This window comes from Protopterus annectens, chromosome 13.part0 (assembly GCF_019279795.1).
Source record: "Protopterus annectens isolate FY-2018-M chromosome 13.part0, PAN1.0, whole genome shotgun sequence".
Taxonomy (NCBI): domain Eukaryota; kingdom Metazoa; phylum Chordata; order Ceratodontiformes; family Protopteridae; genus Protopterus; species Protopterus annectens.
Window position 1 is genome coordinate 713,036,239 of NC_056747.1, and position 17,559 is coordinate 713,053,797.

Consider the following 17,559-nt stretch of genomic DNA (forward strand, 5'->3'; position numbering starts at 1 on the left):
AACAAGAAACAGCTATATAAAAGTTCAACCTGCCAAACAGTATATGCATGTAACACAAAGCTGAAAATAGACATTTAACAAAAAAAGGTGTTATAAATAAAAGGGGGGGAATAACTTTTTAGTAACATGATATTTTCTGTAATTTTCAATGGTCTCAAAGATAAATACAAAAAAGAAAGAATAATGAACTATATTAACAAATGTAGAGTGCAAATAGCTATGTTACAGGAGACGCACTAGGAAAGAACTGAACATCTAAATTTGATAAAGAAAGGTTTTCAGAATGGATATTCAACAGAATAACTGGGAGAAAGGAAAATAAGAGTACTTATGTTCATTTCAACAGGAGCACCAATAGTGATAGAAGAAGATAAAAAAAAGATAATAATGGCAGATTTGTAGTGCTATGGGGCTACTGGCAAGAGAGGAGGATTACATTGGCATGAATTTATATTCTACCTATAACTGCTATAATGGAACTTAAGAAAATTCTAGGAGAAATAATCAGTTTTCAGCAATACATATTACTTATAGGTGGGGACAGCAATTTGATTTGCAGCAGTAAAGATGTGTCTGGGGGCTCCGAAGGGAAAGTATAACAAAGGAGGGCAGTTTTTTGAAAAATTTATGAAAATATTTGGCATGGATGATGTGAATTCAGTAACAGGAGTTTGGAGTGAATTTATATATTATTCCCCAATATATAAAAACTGGGCTAGGTTAGACAGAATTTAAATTTCACAGGAACATGTGCATTTAAGTGAAGGTCTTGATATGCACCCAATAACTATTTCAGATCATGCGACAATAATAACTAAAATAAAAACACAGGGTAATGAAATAAAAATGAGACACTGGCACTTTCCCATCTATCTGTTGAAGAGAGAGGAATTTCAGGAATAGGTAGTGAAGATTATTCAGGAGTTATTTGAGACAATAGAAATTACTTCTGAAAATATAGCTAGGGAGTGGGATAAAATTAAGGTGGAGTTTAAAAATAGGGTGGAAATAAAAAACAGGGAGCTATAGTTAAGAAGTAACAAGAGATATTTAGAAGGACTGACAAATGTTAAAGTATTGCAGAATAGGGGGAAATCTCACAGAACAAGAAGAGAATCAACTGCAAAATGCGAAGGAAAAAAATAAGGGATTACCTCGATAATATAAATGAGTTTAGAAAGATTGCTGTTAAGCAACTGTTTTTTTTTATAACACTTTAGAACACAAACTTTTAGCACAATGACTCAGGCAACAGAAAGTAGAAAGGGTTGTTGCCAAGCTTAGGGAGCCTATAACAAAGGAAGGTAACAAGAGATCCTGCAGCGGTATTAGGCATATTTTGGAAATTCTATGTAAGTCTGTACAAAGCAGAGAAATATGGAAATCAAGAAAAGATATAAATGGAAATGTTTATGGAAGAATTAAATATGCCAAGGTTAGAGAGAGATGAGGCTCAAGTACTAATGGTTAGGATAGGAGGAGATGAGATAAAAAACTGTGAGGTATAACCAGTCTACAGGAAAGTCCCCAGGAATAGATGGTATTCCTATGGAAGTTTGGAGCTAGGAGGGAAAAACTGATAAAGAAGGTTTTGTTTAACAGAATTTTAAGAGGGGGAGAAGTACCAACATCCTGGAAGAAAGTAAAGGTAGCTTTAATACCTAAAGCGGTTAAAGATCCATCAGATCCAGTTTCAATACTAAACCATTATTATAAAGTGTTCATGTCTATAATGGCTAAAAGAATAACAAAAGCAATGCCAAAATTGACATACATGGATCAATGTGGTTTTGTGGAGGGGAGGCAAACATTTGAGAACATTAACACAACAGCAATGCTCCAGAGGGAAGCAAAATGTAAGAAAATACCATTGTTTTTGGTGGGTCTTGATGCAGAGAAAGCATTTGACAGAGTACACTGCGACTTAATGAGAAGAGCAATGGAAGCATTTGCATTTCCTGAAAAAATCATAAGGTTGATGAGGAGGATATACGAGGGAGCAAAGGTGAACATTGAAGAGGATGGGGTCCTCTCTGATCATTTCTGCTTGAGCAGAGAAACAAGGCAGGGGTATCCTGTCCTCTTTCCCGTTTGTTATTTACATTATACTAAGAACCACTGGTAAAGAACATAAGGGACTCAGAAATTCAAGGATATAACTGGTATGGTAGTCAAGAAAAACTGTCTCTATTTGCAGAAGATATTATTTTAGACTTGACAAAACCAGAAAGAGACATTACAATGTTGTGGAACATTTTGATACAGTTTCATAGCTTTATGGGATACAAAATTAATGAAACTAAAACAGGGTTGGGAGGGTGGCCTAACGGTTAATGTGTTTGCCTTACAAACACAAGGTATGGGGTTTGAGTCTCACAAGGGATAATTGGCTAGGCTTAAAATGGCTTGCAAGGGCAGTTAGCTTAGTACTAACCTATGAAATCTATGAGAGGTAACAGCGGTAAATTATGTACCCACATACTAATTAGTTAACTAATATCCTTATTTATGGGGACATGATAGAATGAAGTATTTAGGAGTATGGATTTACAATGATTCTGGTGTGGAATCTAAGGATATGTGGGAAGAGAATAAACAAAGGATAATACAAAAACTGAGAAAATGAAGCTCTGTTATATGGATATGGATAGTAAGATACAAGCAGTTAAAATGTTTTTAGCCCCATTAGTCTTATACACAGGTCAGGCATATTTTATCAACCAGAGGAGAAATTGTGGACAGCAATTAATAAAGAGCTGAAGGACTTTATTTGGGAGGGGGAAGATGGTAAGAGTCAAGTGGGATGAGCTGATTCTTCCAGTAGAAGAGGACAGACTAGGATTACCTGATTTGAAGGGGTATTTCAGAGCTATACAGTTAAGGCTCCAATACATAGCACAAGCAGACAACTATAATTTAAAGTGGAAAGGGATGATGATGAAATGCTGGTTGTAAGATTATTAAAATGTCTTGTAATAATTTGGAGCTTTTCTCTCCGGGCCTCCTCTGAAAAATTAGCTTCCACCCATTTGGATTTTCCTGTTAATCAAATGTCAACAAATAAACAAACATCGTAACATAGGGGGCTGTGCCCCCGAAATCCCTGCTACCAATATACACTAACTCCAGGATCACTGTACCTTCCTGGAAGGGGAATACTACTAGATACCACAGTCTCTGATTTAGTACATAGTCCCTATCTGCACTTCTGTGTTTGCAATTCTGAGGCTCATAAATCACTCCTTCAGTTGAAAATTAGGGGTGCAAGCATTCAACAATATCATCACTATAATTTAATGGAATCAAATAATTTAAGGATTTACTGGACATACTACTAGAACTGTGGATACTCTAGCAAAACTGTTAAAAGCACTTTCATCTTTAAAACATGGGCCGAACAACTCTTAAGAACATTCTTCTGTCATCCACAACATTATCTAAATCATTTATTTATTCATTTGAATATCAGGGGTCCAGGCCTTGAACTAGAGTTTATAATGGTCCAAAGGAGGATGATAATTTCCTCACAATACCCATAGAGTTCTTAAGGACATTATCAAGGTCTTAAAATAGAAATTTTCCAAAAGCAGTTAAAGTGTCATGAAGGTGTGGCTTAGCAGGAGAAAAAAAGACAAACCTCTACATACAGCTCCTGAAAACTTATAAAATAAATGTTGCTCTCTTAATTCTCCTACCAGTGAAAATGTTATATCATCAGATATGTCTGGGATGAACATCTTTTGGGGTATTAATACATCTTCGACCACTTCTACCTCAGAAATATTTTCAATCCCATTTCCTTCATACTGTTTAATTAGAGACTATTATACCATGACCCCCCCAAAACGTGCACGCTGATTGGCCAGCGTGCACATTGTAAATCGAGTTATACTAATGGAAAAAGGTCCGGTCGTCCGGACTTTTTTCCATTAGTATAACTCTACTGTCTCGCTATGTTAAATGGGTTTAACATAGCGAGACAGCTTTAAAATAAGCAACGGAGATCTCCGTTGCTTATTTTAGCTGCCTCATATGCTAAACCCATTTAACATAGCGAGACAGGTTTTAAAAAGCAACGGAGAAAGCAAGATCTCCGTTGCTTTTTATTCGCTATGTTAAATGGGTTTAACATAGCGAGACAGTTTAAAATGAGCAACGGACATCTCCGTTGCTTATTTTAATGTCTCGCTATGTTAAACCCATTTAACATAGCTAAAACAGTAAAAGCAACGGAGATCTTGCTTTCTCCGTTGCTTTTGCTCAACTCTGATGTACTGCGCAGGTGCAGTACTCAGAACTGCCGGATGCCAGACATCTGCGGAAGGGCAGTAAACAGGCATTATACTATGCCATTATTTAAGAAAAGTAATAGTTTCTTTTCTTAAATAATGTCATGGTATAATAGCAATAACCCACTTCTGGGTGTGGGCAATGCTGTATTTACCCACGGTTGGCTTTGTTTGGTCCCTCGGGCTTCGTCCTCGGGACTAAACCACGCCAACCGTGGGTAAATCCAGCATTACCCACACCCAGGCGTGGGTTATTGCTATAGTAACCCTTATATGCATTCTTTAGCTTAACTGATAAGCCTCTGAATATTTATAAACATGTCAAACTGCAACTAAAGCATTATTTTAGTCAGTTTCTTATTACCCTGATCAACAGAAAAGGTAGGAAAAACTGTTTATTAGATTTATCAGGCAGATTTTTTTTATTAACTTTCTACATCTGTGTAGGAGCTTCCACACAACTTTAAAATGTCTGCTAGCATTCAAGCTCTTTTTTCCCAAATGTAGAGCTTTGGGAGTTAGCAGCTGTCCTTTCAGTTGCATATTAAAGCTAATGAGGTATTTTCTCGTCAGCAAAAGTAAAGTTCTTATTTTAGCCATCTTCTGAAATAAGAGTTTAATAAATTAAGTCCCCCCAAAACAGGAAGGCAGTGCTGTAGAAATATTAATATTTAAAGCTAGTACATTTGTATAAAAGTGACTGCACAAAAAGGTCAATCATCAGACAAAGTATGGAGGAAAAAACATGTTCTTGACAAAGTAAAAAAAAAACACAAGTAATCTAATTGGCAGAAACCCTTTGTAATAGACAATCTGGAACAGTGACGCCACATTACCAATGCAGCCGCTTTCCTAAAGTGGCTGCAGCAAATATGGTAAATAGACTACTACAAACTGGATCCTTTTCATGTTTTCTATGTATTCCAGAGATACTGAACAGGATTGAACTGCTTCCTATTTTCTTCAAAAACTACTAAGTATTCTCCAACAATCCTACATTACAATATTTTCAGAGAGAGACCTTTATTAGAGTAAAATATGTTAATGCAATACCACCTTTGTAAAAAAAAAATGTTAACATTAAATCACAAAGTTAAATTTGTGCTCAACAATCATCCAAGCCCAAATAGCATCTTAAAAAACATCCCACAAAATGAAAATAAAGCAGATGCAGAGTAAAGGAGACGTATATTAGTAATATAAATCTAGGTAAATGCAGTAAAGGAGAAGGGGTGTGTCTACATTATAGGAGCTGCACACAAAGTAAAACCTTAACCACTGCTCATTTGGCTCAGGACCCATTCTGTACATGTGGGTAACTGGGATCCCACATAGATAACAAAGGCTGGAGACAATTAAGTATTTTCTTCTTGTTTCTGATAATCCTGAAAGTTGGGACAGGCAGGTGGACAACCAAGTACCAACACTATTTCAGAATGATCAGAGACTTCAACTTAATCATGATCTTAAACGAGCCCCCCCCAATAACAAATCAGAAGCATCAATCATAAGGATAAGAGAGAAGGAGAAAATGATTGTCTGGGCTGCTGAACTCCACCACTCCAGTTTCACAATTAAAGAAATCAAGGGAATGGACTTGAAGAAAGAATCCTCCAACCAACCCCAAACAGCTATAATATGTTTTGTATTTCCATATCCTGACTTGAGGTTTTGAAAGACCACAAGCTGAAACCAAGGGAATGCAACAGGTCAGCCTGTGAAACTGCTTCATCAGCTTATATGAATTATTTCAATTGCATATATTACTGCTAGAGCTGTGCTAAGTGCTACTACAGCCACCTACTTTACAGAATACAACAAATAGTTAGTCGAACACACTTTGGACTGTTAATGATGTTGAGGACAACAGGGCTTTTGTCCATCACATCTTCAACTTCAATCCCCTTAATCCAAAGTCACTACTGTGAAAGTAGCAAGATGATTCTCAGAATCATATCTGTTTCCATTCAGTTTCACAGTACAAGAGTGCAATTTATATGACCACCAGATTCACAACAAAATAAGTTATGTCATTCACAAACGCACGTGGTCTTAAACAGTGGTTTGTTCAAATATCTGGTCATTAACAAACTATCATCCATATCAAAGACTACTCAGGTGATGCTGTAATCTCATAAACAGAATGGTATTTCACGACATCAGTGACACTAGATCCTAAGGACAAGTTTAGGTTACAAAAATGAATGAACAAAGGCAGAACAAAATAGCATCAAAATGCAATGCATGCACTCTTGCTTCAGAAGTTCTAGTACAGAGAAGTATGAACACTGCAATCCTCATGTCTTCCAACATCTGCCTCCTGACTATGCCCATAATACCATAGTGTAGCAAAGGACAAATGTGAAGTCCCTTGCATATTAACACTGCTACAGTAAGGGCAAGACACTTAGGGGCAGACCAGCTGGAGACACTGCACACTATTAATGCTCATTCTCCACTTGAAACCTCAGGGATTTCATAGGAACAGTACTAGACAAGTATTCACAGGAACCTTAATATGCCTAGCCATACACACCTTTAAGAAAACAATTAACTCATTACAGCCGACTGACATCTCCAAGTGTTTGTGCAATTACATCCTACTGATGCCTCTAGGCATCAAATATTGCTTATTCATATTTGCATGAATTTCAACACTACACCACATACAAAGTATTAAAAGATTTCATCTTAAGGCTTGCATAGTGGTAACTACTGTAGGTAAACGAGAGAAAATTTTGTTTATAAAATATTTGTGTGTCATAAATTTCACGTTTTTCTAAATATCTTGATAATCAAATAGCACAGAAAGAAAGTACAGTTGTGTACACTTACCATAAATGTAGATGTTCAAGTATATTCTCTGTTGCAGACACTACATTTGGGTTATCTGCTTGCAGGTAGCCCTCAGTCGGCCTGATTAACAAAGTCTTGGGTCTTGCGTCAGTTGCTGTCCCTTCTTCCATGACGTCAGGGGTATAAAACATGCAGCCGATGCCATTACATCAGTTTTTCTTGCCCCAGATGCCAGGAGCCCCCAAATGGGAAGCAATTAAATATAAAAGTACAAAGATATACCTCCAACAAAAAAGCAAATACACCAAAAAGGCGTTTAAGCACAGTAAAGGAAAGTAGAAGTATAGCCAAAAGAAGTTAGGGGGCTGGAAGGAAGGTAACCAGGACTGACCGTGAATACACTCAAACATCTACATTTATGGTAAGTGTACACAACTGTACTATGTTCTTCGTGTTTCACTGTTGCAGTCATGACATTTGGGTAGATTCCCAAAGCTATGGTTGGGAGGAGGAATTTAGATAGCATTAGGGCCAGCTATAAGGCCCTGCAAGACTGCAGTGGCAAAGCCATCTCTGGATTTAGAGAAAATTGGCAAATGATAATGCTTGGTGAAAGTATGTACAGAACTCCAGGTAGTAGCGTCTAGGATGTCCCTGGCAGGGACGCCTCTAAGAAAGGCTGTAGAGGTAGATGCAGCCCTGGTGGAGTGAGGTTTGATCCCCTGGGGGAAAGGTTTTCCATGGTGCTTATAGCAGAAATTAATGCAATGGCTTATCCATTTAGAAATGGTTTGTTTTGAAATAGCCTTCCCCTCTGCCCCTGCAGCAAATGCCACCAGCAGTTGTTCAGATTTCCTTTGAGGTTTAGTCCTGTCCAAGTAGAATCTAAGTTGTCTGTGCACATCTAAAGAATGCAGTATCCGTTCCCCTTTATTCTGTGGATTGGGAAAGAAGGTTGGCAAATGAATGGACTGATTAAGAGCCACACTGGATACCACCTTGGGCATGAAGGATGGACTGGTTCTGAAGGACACCCTGTCCGCATGAAAGATGATGAAAGGCTCCACTGCCATAAGGGCCTGTAATTCAGATACTCTTCTAGCTAAAGTGATTGCTAAAAGGAAAACTGTTTTCTAAGAAAGAAATTTTAAGTCTGCAGTAGCAGCTGGCTCGAAAGGAGGTAGACTGAGTTTCTCCAAGACAAAGTTAAGGTCCCAGGCTGGGATTGGAGCACTCCTGGGTGGTCTCAAATTTTTGGCCCCTCTGAGGAACTGCTGGAGCAGTGGATGAGAGAAGAGGGGAGGTTCTGTGTTATAATGAGCTGAAATGGCTGAGGCGTGGATTTTAATGGAGGAAAAAGACAGGCCCTTGAGAAGCATCTCAGTTAAGTATTGTAAAATCTGAGGTAAATTGGGCGCTGTTGTGCTCATCCCTTGAGATTGGTTCCAGGCACAGAATCTTTTCCATTTTTCAGCATAAGATTTTCTAGTACTAGACCTCCTTGCCTCTAAAATGATATCCATCACAGGTTTGCTGAGGGATGGTAACTGAGAGATTAAGTAATTAGCCAGGCTGCGAGGTTCAGTGTTAGAAGCTGCAGTTGCAGAATCTGGTTCTCCTGCTGAGACAGCAGGGAAGGAGTCTGAGGCAGGTGCCATGGAGATAGCCGTGACACACTGAACAGGAGGGGGTACCAGTGCTGGCGCGACCAGTCTGGAACAATCAAAATCATTCTTGGTTAGTCCTGTTTGATTTTTAGTAGTACTTTGGAGAGCAGAGGCAGAGGGGGGAAGGCATAGACTGACAGGTTTTTCCAGCTGAAGGACAGAGCATCCACTTTCCAGGCTTGTTTGTGGGGAGTCCTTGTGCAAAATTTGTCCAACTGGTAGTTCTGGGGAGAGGCAAACTGGTCTATATCTGGGCTCCCCCATTTGCTTGTCAACATGTTGAAAGTCCTTGGTTCCAGTTTCCACTCGTATGGGTCCATGAGGTTTCGGCTTAGTCCGTCTGCCAGTGTATTTAATTTTCTGCAGGAATTGAGCTTGTAGTTGCACTTGGCAGCTCAAGGCTGTGTTCCACAATGCCATGGCTAGTCTGCAGAGGGGGTAAGAATGTGTACCCACCTGCTAGTTTATGTACCACATAACAGTGGCGTTGTCCATCTTTACCATTAGTTGTCCTGGAAGAATGTGGTCCTTGAAGGCTGGCAGAGCATTCTGCACAGCTAACATTTCTTTTTGATTGATATGGAGGTGCATTTGACTTGGGTTCCATTTGCCCTAAATGCACTTCCCTGCCAGGTGAGCCACCCATGCATAGTCTGATGAGTCTGTTGTTAGGATTTGGGTGGCAAGGGGTGGTATGAAAGGTAGTCCCTTGTTTTGGTGGCAGGCCTCTGCCCACCAAAGGAACTCTAGGCGTAGGCAAGGTATGATAGGAATCATTGTTTCTAGGTCCTGAGAATGATGACACCATAGGCTTTTTATATACCACTGTAGTTTCCTCATATGCAGTCTTGCATATGGAATTAGAAGAATGCAGGAGGCTATGAACCCAAGACTTGCAGTATTTGTCTTGCAGATAGCAGGATTTTTGTGGCCACTTGTTTGAAGTAGGTTGTCAAATGGATTTGTTTCTCTGGTGTGAGGTAAGCCATATGGGAAGTTGTATTCAAGCTTGCTCCCAGGAATATAATTTGTTGACAGGGTACCAGGTGCGATTTATTTTCATTTACGGTGCAACCCAGACAAGTTAGAACCTTTTGTACAAAGGCCAGATGATTCAAAAGTATGTCCTGGCTTTCTGCCTGAATTAGACAATCGTCCAGGTATGGGTATATTTGAATATATCTTTGCCTGCAAAATGCAATAACTGGAGCTAGGCACTTTGTGAATACCCTGGGCACAGTAGATAAGCCAAAGGGCAGTGCAGAGAACTGATAGTGCGTGTAGCCTGGTTTGAAGCATAGGTATCTCCTGCAAGATTCCCTGATCGGGATGTGCAGGTATGCTTCTTTTAAATCTAGTGTTGCCAACCAGGCATCTTTGCCTAGCATAGTCAGCATCTTGAATTTTGGAATCTCCAAAAAGGTGTTTAGAGTAGACAGGTCCAGGATAGAACGCCATGAATTGTCTTTTATGGGTACCAGGAAAAGTCTTGAGTAGAAACCTTGTTCCTTTTCCTCTTCTGGTACCAGCTGAATAGCTCCCATGCATCAGAGAGAAAGTACTTGTTTTTGGGCCTCTGCCCACTGATTTGGGGGTAGGTCCGGCCACCTGCTTGGTGTTGGCAACGTGTGGAAGAGAAATCTGTATCCTTGGGACACTATATTTGAAACCCACTTGTCCTGGGTAATGAGTTCCAATTTCTTTGCATGAAGAGCAATCTTTCCCCCCAAAGGGGCAGTCAGTTGATAAGTGCTTGGAAATTTTAAAAGGAAGTCATTGAGACAGTTTACCATAGGGGAAGAGTCTTATTACTCCCAGATTTGGAAGTGGAGGCCCCCCACTGTTTAGTTCTGTGTGTCCCCTGGGAATGAAACCTGGGGGTTTTGCTGTGTCTGGGTTTGGCTTGAGAAGACCTGGAAGGAGCTGGAAAGGACCAATTCTTAGAGGGCCAGTGCCTACTAAATCTAGGAGGCTGAACTTGTAAAAAATCTTTAACAGTTTGCATAGACTTAGCTTTATCTTCCATCTTTTTAAGAACTTCTTCAGCCTTGTTGCCAAACAGGCGGTCCTGATTTAAAGGAGCATCCAACAATTTAGCTTTAACATGATCAGGCAAAGATTGCTCCTTAAGCCCCTGAGCACAAACCCAGTAACAGCAGCCCTGCAAGAGGCCTCTAACGAATCAAAACCACATTGCAAAGTATGTTTTCCAACTTGTTCAACAGAATGTATTAAATCCTGTAATTCTTTATTTTCCACACAGTCAGGAATAAACATTTTCTATTTAAGCAGTCCAATAACATAATTGCTGATACTTTAACATATGAAACTGGCAGTTTAAAGCCCTAATGGCCAAGGTTGCAGAAGTGTAAACCTTCTTACCCCATCTATCCAGCGCCCTGGAGTCTCTATCAGAACGGGTTGGATTTTTAGCAGTAGAAGCCTTAATACCCTTGGGCCCCTGTGAAATAGTCTCTGGATCTGCAATAGGATTTTTAAAAAGGAACTTGTGGGACTCAGGGACACTGTAGTATCTGTCAGGTTTTCTGGGAGCAGGAGGTAGGGAATCAGGGGCCAAACTAGCTTTCGAAAAAGCATCATCAACAATGTCTAGTACAGGAGGAATAGCTAAAGGCCTATGCTGAGGTAGGAGAAGGAAATCCCTAAGCCTCTTTTTTGAATCAGAAAAATCCTGGCTTTCCCAGTGGAAATGCTCCCTTAGAGTATATGTAAGGTTCCCCAAAAGAAAAATCCTCAGGAGGGGAAGCAGAGGGAATGGAGTCCTCTGCATCAGAATCTTCATAAGTAGATAAGGGCAAATCCAGATCAAAAGAAGAATCAGAAAAAAGAATCCTGATCAGAAGATTCATAATCAACTTCAGTCCTAGGCCTCTTAGAAGGGGGGGGGCTACCCCTGATTAGAGTTATTAGATCTTCAGCCATTCATATCATTTGTTTTTTAGGCATAGAGGCCTGAGCATGTAGCCTGGGCATCGTCGTTTTTTTTTTTTTTTGGCATGGATCGAGATTTAGGCCTAAGTAAAGAAGGAGGCGTTGATTTAATATGCAAGTCCGTAGGCCTGAATGCACCCTCAGAAACCAGAGCCTGCACAGCACCTCCGGACCCATCCAAGATACAGACATCCATGGGTTCCAAAGTTGAAGCATCTCGCGGCATACCGGACTCCGAATGGGTCTCAGTAGAGGCCTGCGAATCAAAAGTAGTGGGTATCAGGGGCTGTGAAAGCACCTCACTGAGTACCAGCGAACTGGCGACTGGCTTAGGAGAAGCGTCAGCGGCTGTTTTGAACCTCGATGGCCTGTCTCTGTCTTTATCTTTGCATTTTTTCAGAATCCCGCTAGTTGGATGGCTAACCAATGACATTTCTGGATAATTAAACTCTGAACTGAAATATTTAGAGGTGAAAATATACAGACGACGGATAGTGCGCTGATTAAATAAAGCACAAAACCGACAGCAAGGTACGTCGTGGTCAGGGCCTAGGCAAGGAATACAGTACGAATTAAAATCTTTATGATGTATTTGGTTTCCACAAGTAATGCAATTATTAACTTTTACTGACATCGGTAAGGAGCAAGAAAAAGTTTCCCTAACGGGGTACTTCGCTTTAGTTGAAGACTTAGGTTCTGAAACTCGAAAATGAAAATTTCAGGAGTAGACTGACCCGCACTTGCAAACTGCTTCTGCTTCGGGCACTGCACGGCAAGAAAGATTGATGTAATGGTGTCGGCTGCATGTTTTGTACCCCTGACGACCTGACGTCATGGAAGAAGGGACAGCTACCAATGCAGGACCCAAGACTTTGTTAATCAGGCCGACTGAGGGCTACCTGCAAGCAGATAATCCAAATGTAATGACTGCAACAGTGAAACACAAACAACATCTGCTTATCCTTCCATGAAAGCTCTCAACTGGATGAGCAAAATGCAGTTGACAGTATGTATGTAACTTGAGTGATTGCTGAGATATTGTAAGCTGTTTATAAAGTATTACACACTTAAAAGTTACTGCGTTTATTGTTACTTATAAAATCAATTTAAAACCTAATACCTGAAGAATATAACTTCTATAAAAATAGTTTGTGCTGAAGAGTTTGTCATTTATACTTCTTCAGTAACCAATACCAATATGATTCCAGAGATATGAACATATATTTGAAATGTAAGAACATAATTTGATTCTATCAAAAAACTGTGGCTCCGCCATTGCAAGTTATAGTGCAATCTTCCTGAGCTCAACTGGAGGTAATGAATTAAAAGTTCTTTCCACCCTTTACAAGCTTTTAATTGTACTCACATTCCAAATCAGGCAAGGCCATACATAATAACTATGTTGTAAAAGTGTATCTAACATTCCAATTATCAAGACAGACAAATGACATGTTCAAATTTTAAAGCTACACAAAGTAGGACCTTGCTTGTCCTGAAGTAATGGTAAGATTCTACAGGCTGGGAATAATAAATAAGTACATTTCCTTTTTGTTAACTAGGTAGGCTTACTAGACACACAGTCCCTTTTCAGGAGTGACCCTGGAACAAGATCTGGTTAAGTGACTTGCTCAAGGTCACACAGCAGGCAAATGAGGACTGAGGGAATTAAACCCTATACCACAGGAACTGCAGCTCACAGCCTTAACTCTCTTGTGCCAGTTGCTTTAGAAACCTATCCCTCCAGCAAGTCTTATTAAGGTCTCTAGTATGGGTGACTGTAGAGCTACTACTTTTGCAAAGAAATAGGTCAAAAAGGACTGAGCTTTTCATGGCTCAAAAAGCAAAACATAGGCTACCTCAGAGTAGCCAGTAAGCTAAGTACAAGGAATGTTGTGATAATCTATTGGGATAATTGAAGGATTTAAAGGCTTTAACTGTTTTGGTTAAAAATGACTGGTGCTTTTCTAATTGAGTGACATGCTTAGATTTGCACATAACAAAATCTAGCAGTTAGCTCAGAAGATTATGGCTATGAGATGTTAACAAGGTGGTTCCTATCATCCAAGGTTTGATTCTCTCAGCCTTTGTGTCCCCTTCAGTGAATCGTTTTGGGGGCAGTTTTAAAACTCAGCTAGGATCCTCAATAGACTACTGGACTGCATGCCTGTTAACTACCTATGAACCTCTGATAGGGGGCAGTGTAATTAATGAGTGTGATAAGGGAAAAGTACAGTGGTAGGATGACTACTAAGGATCTTGAAGATATTCCTTTGGAAACTATCTAGGCCACACAGAACAATTTTCTGACTATGGTGAAAAAAATGATAACCGAATGAGAGAGAGGGTTGTCCACACAAGTATCGAGATCTCTTATGACCATTATGACTAAACAGAATTACCATGTATAACATATGAGGTAGGAGAAACTACTTTTGACAAAACGTTCATAGGTAGGTAGTAGGCTATCGGCCCTAGGGCCTATACAAGCCTAGCCAAAAAGGTACCCTGGCTTTTACCACCCAAGAAAATTATTTTCCTGTGCCCCTGTCGAACAGAGCCACAGAGGTGATCCCTGGGGGTGAATTTCCTATTTCCCATCCAATCATCAAAATTCTCCTTGAAGAGTGCTAATGAGGAGCTTTGTTTAACATAGATAGGTAGTTTGTTCCAGAGTATGGGAAGTCTCTGGGACAGGAATCTATTCCTTCTCAGCATGTTCTGTTTATTGTGGTGACAAGGTTTAGGTCCCTAGAGCGTGTAGCTTGGAGAAATTGAGATTTTTTTAAGTGGAGCATGTCTAAGAGCTCTGGGTTTGACATAGCTTTGTATGTTAGGCTGAGATTGCCTCTGAGTTGGCAATATGCAATGGAGTAAAGCTGGAGTTTTTTGAGACGGTCTGAGTAGGGCATTTGTTTGAGGTTGGTAATCCTCTTTGTGAGGTATTTCTGTGGTCTTTCCAGTTGTTGTACACATCTTGTGAGGTACATACCAAAAGGGGTGTTGTACTCTATAATGGGTCTAATGAGTGATGAGTAGAGGGGGAACAATGACCTTTTTTTCCTGGATGAAAAACCTTTTGTGATGAGGTGTGCCACATAGAAGGATTTCCTGACTACTGTGGCGATATGATTATCAAAGGACAGACTACTGTCCACCTGTGTCCCAAGGTCTCTTATCACACTTTCGGTGTTAAGTATACTACCACCTATGTGATAGCTCATGGGTACAGAGATTTTACCAAAGGGGGTGACAATGCACTTTTTGGCATTGAGCTTGAAGCCATGGCTTTGACACCAGGCATCTGTCTCAGTGAGGCCCTTTTGTAGGATGTCCACATTGTTAGGAGTTTCAATTATGGCTCCTCGTTTGTAGTCATCTGCAAACTTTGTTAGCGAAAGACCTTCTGTGTTAGCCTGTACTTCAGAAAAGTAGATACCAAACAGGAGAGGACCAAGGACTGAACCCTGTGGTACTCCACTTGTCTGAAGTCGGATTTGGAGTCTGCTACTTTCATATTGTGGGTTGTGTCAGTGAGCCAGTTGGCAACCCATCTTGTGACATAGGGATTTATACCTAGTTTAGTGAGTTTATCTATAATTCCAGAGTGGGGGATGGTATCAAAAGTCTTCGCAAGATCTAGATAGGCTGTGTGAACCACCTTTGAGCCTTGTTGCCAAAGAGTGGAAGACTACAGCTGATCACAGTGCTAGGGGGGAAGGATGGAGAACATTACAGAAGACCCTGAAGATTTATGGATGCAGCACTTAGGGTGATACTCTGAAGTTAAGTAAGATGGTGGCTACTCTAGCAGTACTTAGTAAAAAGACAAAATGTGATTTGCCAAGAATGGATTAACAATTGTGATTCACATCTTGTCTACTGCCTGTCTACTACTAGTGCTGGTCTCACAGCAGCTAAACTCAGCAGTGAATTCAATGTCCATCTGCTCCTTCTTTTATCAGAATTAAAATAGTATTATCAGTCCCAAAATGGTGTCTGACAAGTGGGGTAACAGGCTGTTTGGCAGTCAACAGTCTTGTCTCAGATGTTGCACAGGTCTCTATGCTTGTCATAGCCTTATGGATAGAATGCACAACAACACAGCACAAGAGCTGAGCTGCACAATGGTCAAAAATTAAAACTTAAAAGGTTTCCACAAAAACAGCAATCACACCATTCAGGGAAGTTCCCTGCATGCTGCCCAATTACAAACAATCAAGAAGCAATGACCATCTGCTTTCTTCTCTCATCAGGAGCAAAACAAAAACACCAATCCCAAGCTGATTCCTGAGAAGTGGTTTGCAAGTTCCCAAGTGATTAATACTCTTGCTGCAAATGTTACAGATTTTAAAAGCAAGTTGAAGAAAGGGGTTAATTAAGTACTGCAGCGGGCATAAAGTAGATGAGAAGATATGAAAAGAGGGTACCAAACTAACAGTCTAAAGGGGGGGGGTCTTCCCAGTTTGACATAAGAAACAACAGTATGAGTAGAAGAGGTGAGACTGGAAGGAGCTTCCAAAGGTCAAAATTACTGTAGTGGTGGGTCACTCAAGAGCCAATGAATTTAAAGCACACAATGGTCAAGGTGGGAAAACAAGCAGTCACACCTTAGTGTCAGTTCCCAAAGATGAATACCTGTTACTGTTCTGCTTACCTTAAATAAAAATGGTCTTCCTATGAATCAATCACAATTCCTTTGCAGTCAGAGAATGGAAAACAAAACTTTGCTAACTGTCCCTAAATTAAAAGAAACTGTTAAAACTCCAAGAAAAAAACAACTTAAAATCCTTAAGGATAATTTACTGGGATCCTGAAAATGTGTGTGCCTCAAAACTTTTAAAGGTTTATGCAAATGGGAAAGAGACTGGAAGAAGCTGAAAGCAAAGCTTCCACACAATAATAGTACTGCTTTCCTCAACCAACCAAATGACTGATTTTGTCTTATTGATTTGTTAGTGTTCTAAAGATCCTAGATGAAATAAGTCCTTAGAGCCAGTCTTCCTGCTTTAAATGAACATATACCTACTTAAAATATTCTACATTCAACTGCATTAATACTCCAAAATTAATAACTAAAATGAGGGTCTCATCACATTTCTTCCTCTTTCAAGCCTTACATATCACTGAAAACCAACAGCTGGAATAGAGGTTGGGGGATGATCAATTGTGTGAGAACACTCAGCTAGAAAGAAAGGCTAACACTCTGGGGGCACTGACTACAATGTTACAGTACAGAGGAGAGACAGAAATTGGAAAATATCCCCTTCCAACTACTACTGACAAAGAGAAGCTGCTGCACCGGTGGCCATGGCTAACAACCTTTGGCATCCAATTGCAACTACCATGAGGAGACATAATCCCTCACTCCACACAACCTGATGGACAGCTCCCCTTTCTAGCCTACAATCAGCCATTCACTTTTCCTAGTAAAAGGGCACAGCCAGATCCTTTCTTTACCCAAATGGACTGAAAGCCCTTTGCCCCCCCCCCCCCATTCATTTTTCAGCTTGGGAGACAGTCCTGCTAATCCATTTGTTCTCCTCAGAGAAAAGAGTTACAGGCCTGAGAACAAGCTTACTTGCCTGTCATATGGGCATGTTTCTTTGCCTTGCCTAATCCCATCTATATAGTGGTTGAGACAACATTCAACTCTTGCTATTTGTTGGAGGTTCCTACATGTTCAAGTACTGGAACAAGTCTACCCACCCCACAAGCACAGTGTCCACAGCCAACAGCTGCTAGCTGCAATACCTCTCCACTCTTGTACAGGACAATAATGCAGTGGCCACAACACATTCCTTCCCTCAAGAACAGCTGAGACCACTCAACTCGCATCCTCCTTGCCACAGTCCTTT

The 17,559-nt window shown here is 40.2% G+C and overlaps 1 protein-coding gene across 1 annotated transcript in view; it reads right to left on the reverse strand.

Moving 5' to 3' along the window:
* Window positions 1-17,559, reverse strand: part of KIAA0100 (KIAA0100 ortholog) — a 2,229,983-nt gene that overhangs the window by 484,418 nt on the left and 1,728,006 nt on the right. The gene's annotated exons all lie outside the window — the stretch shown is intronic.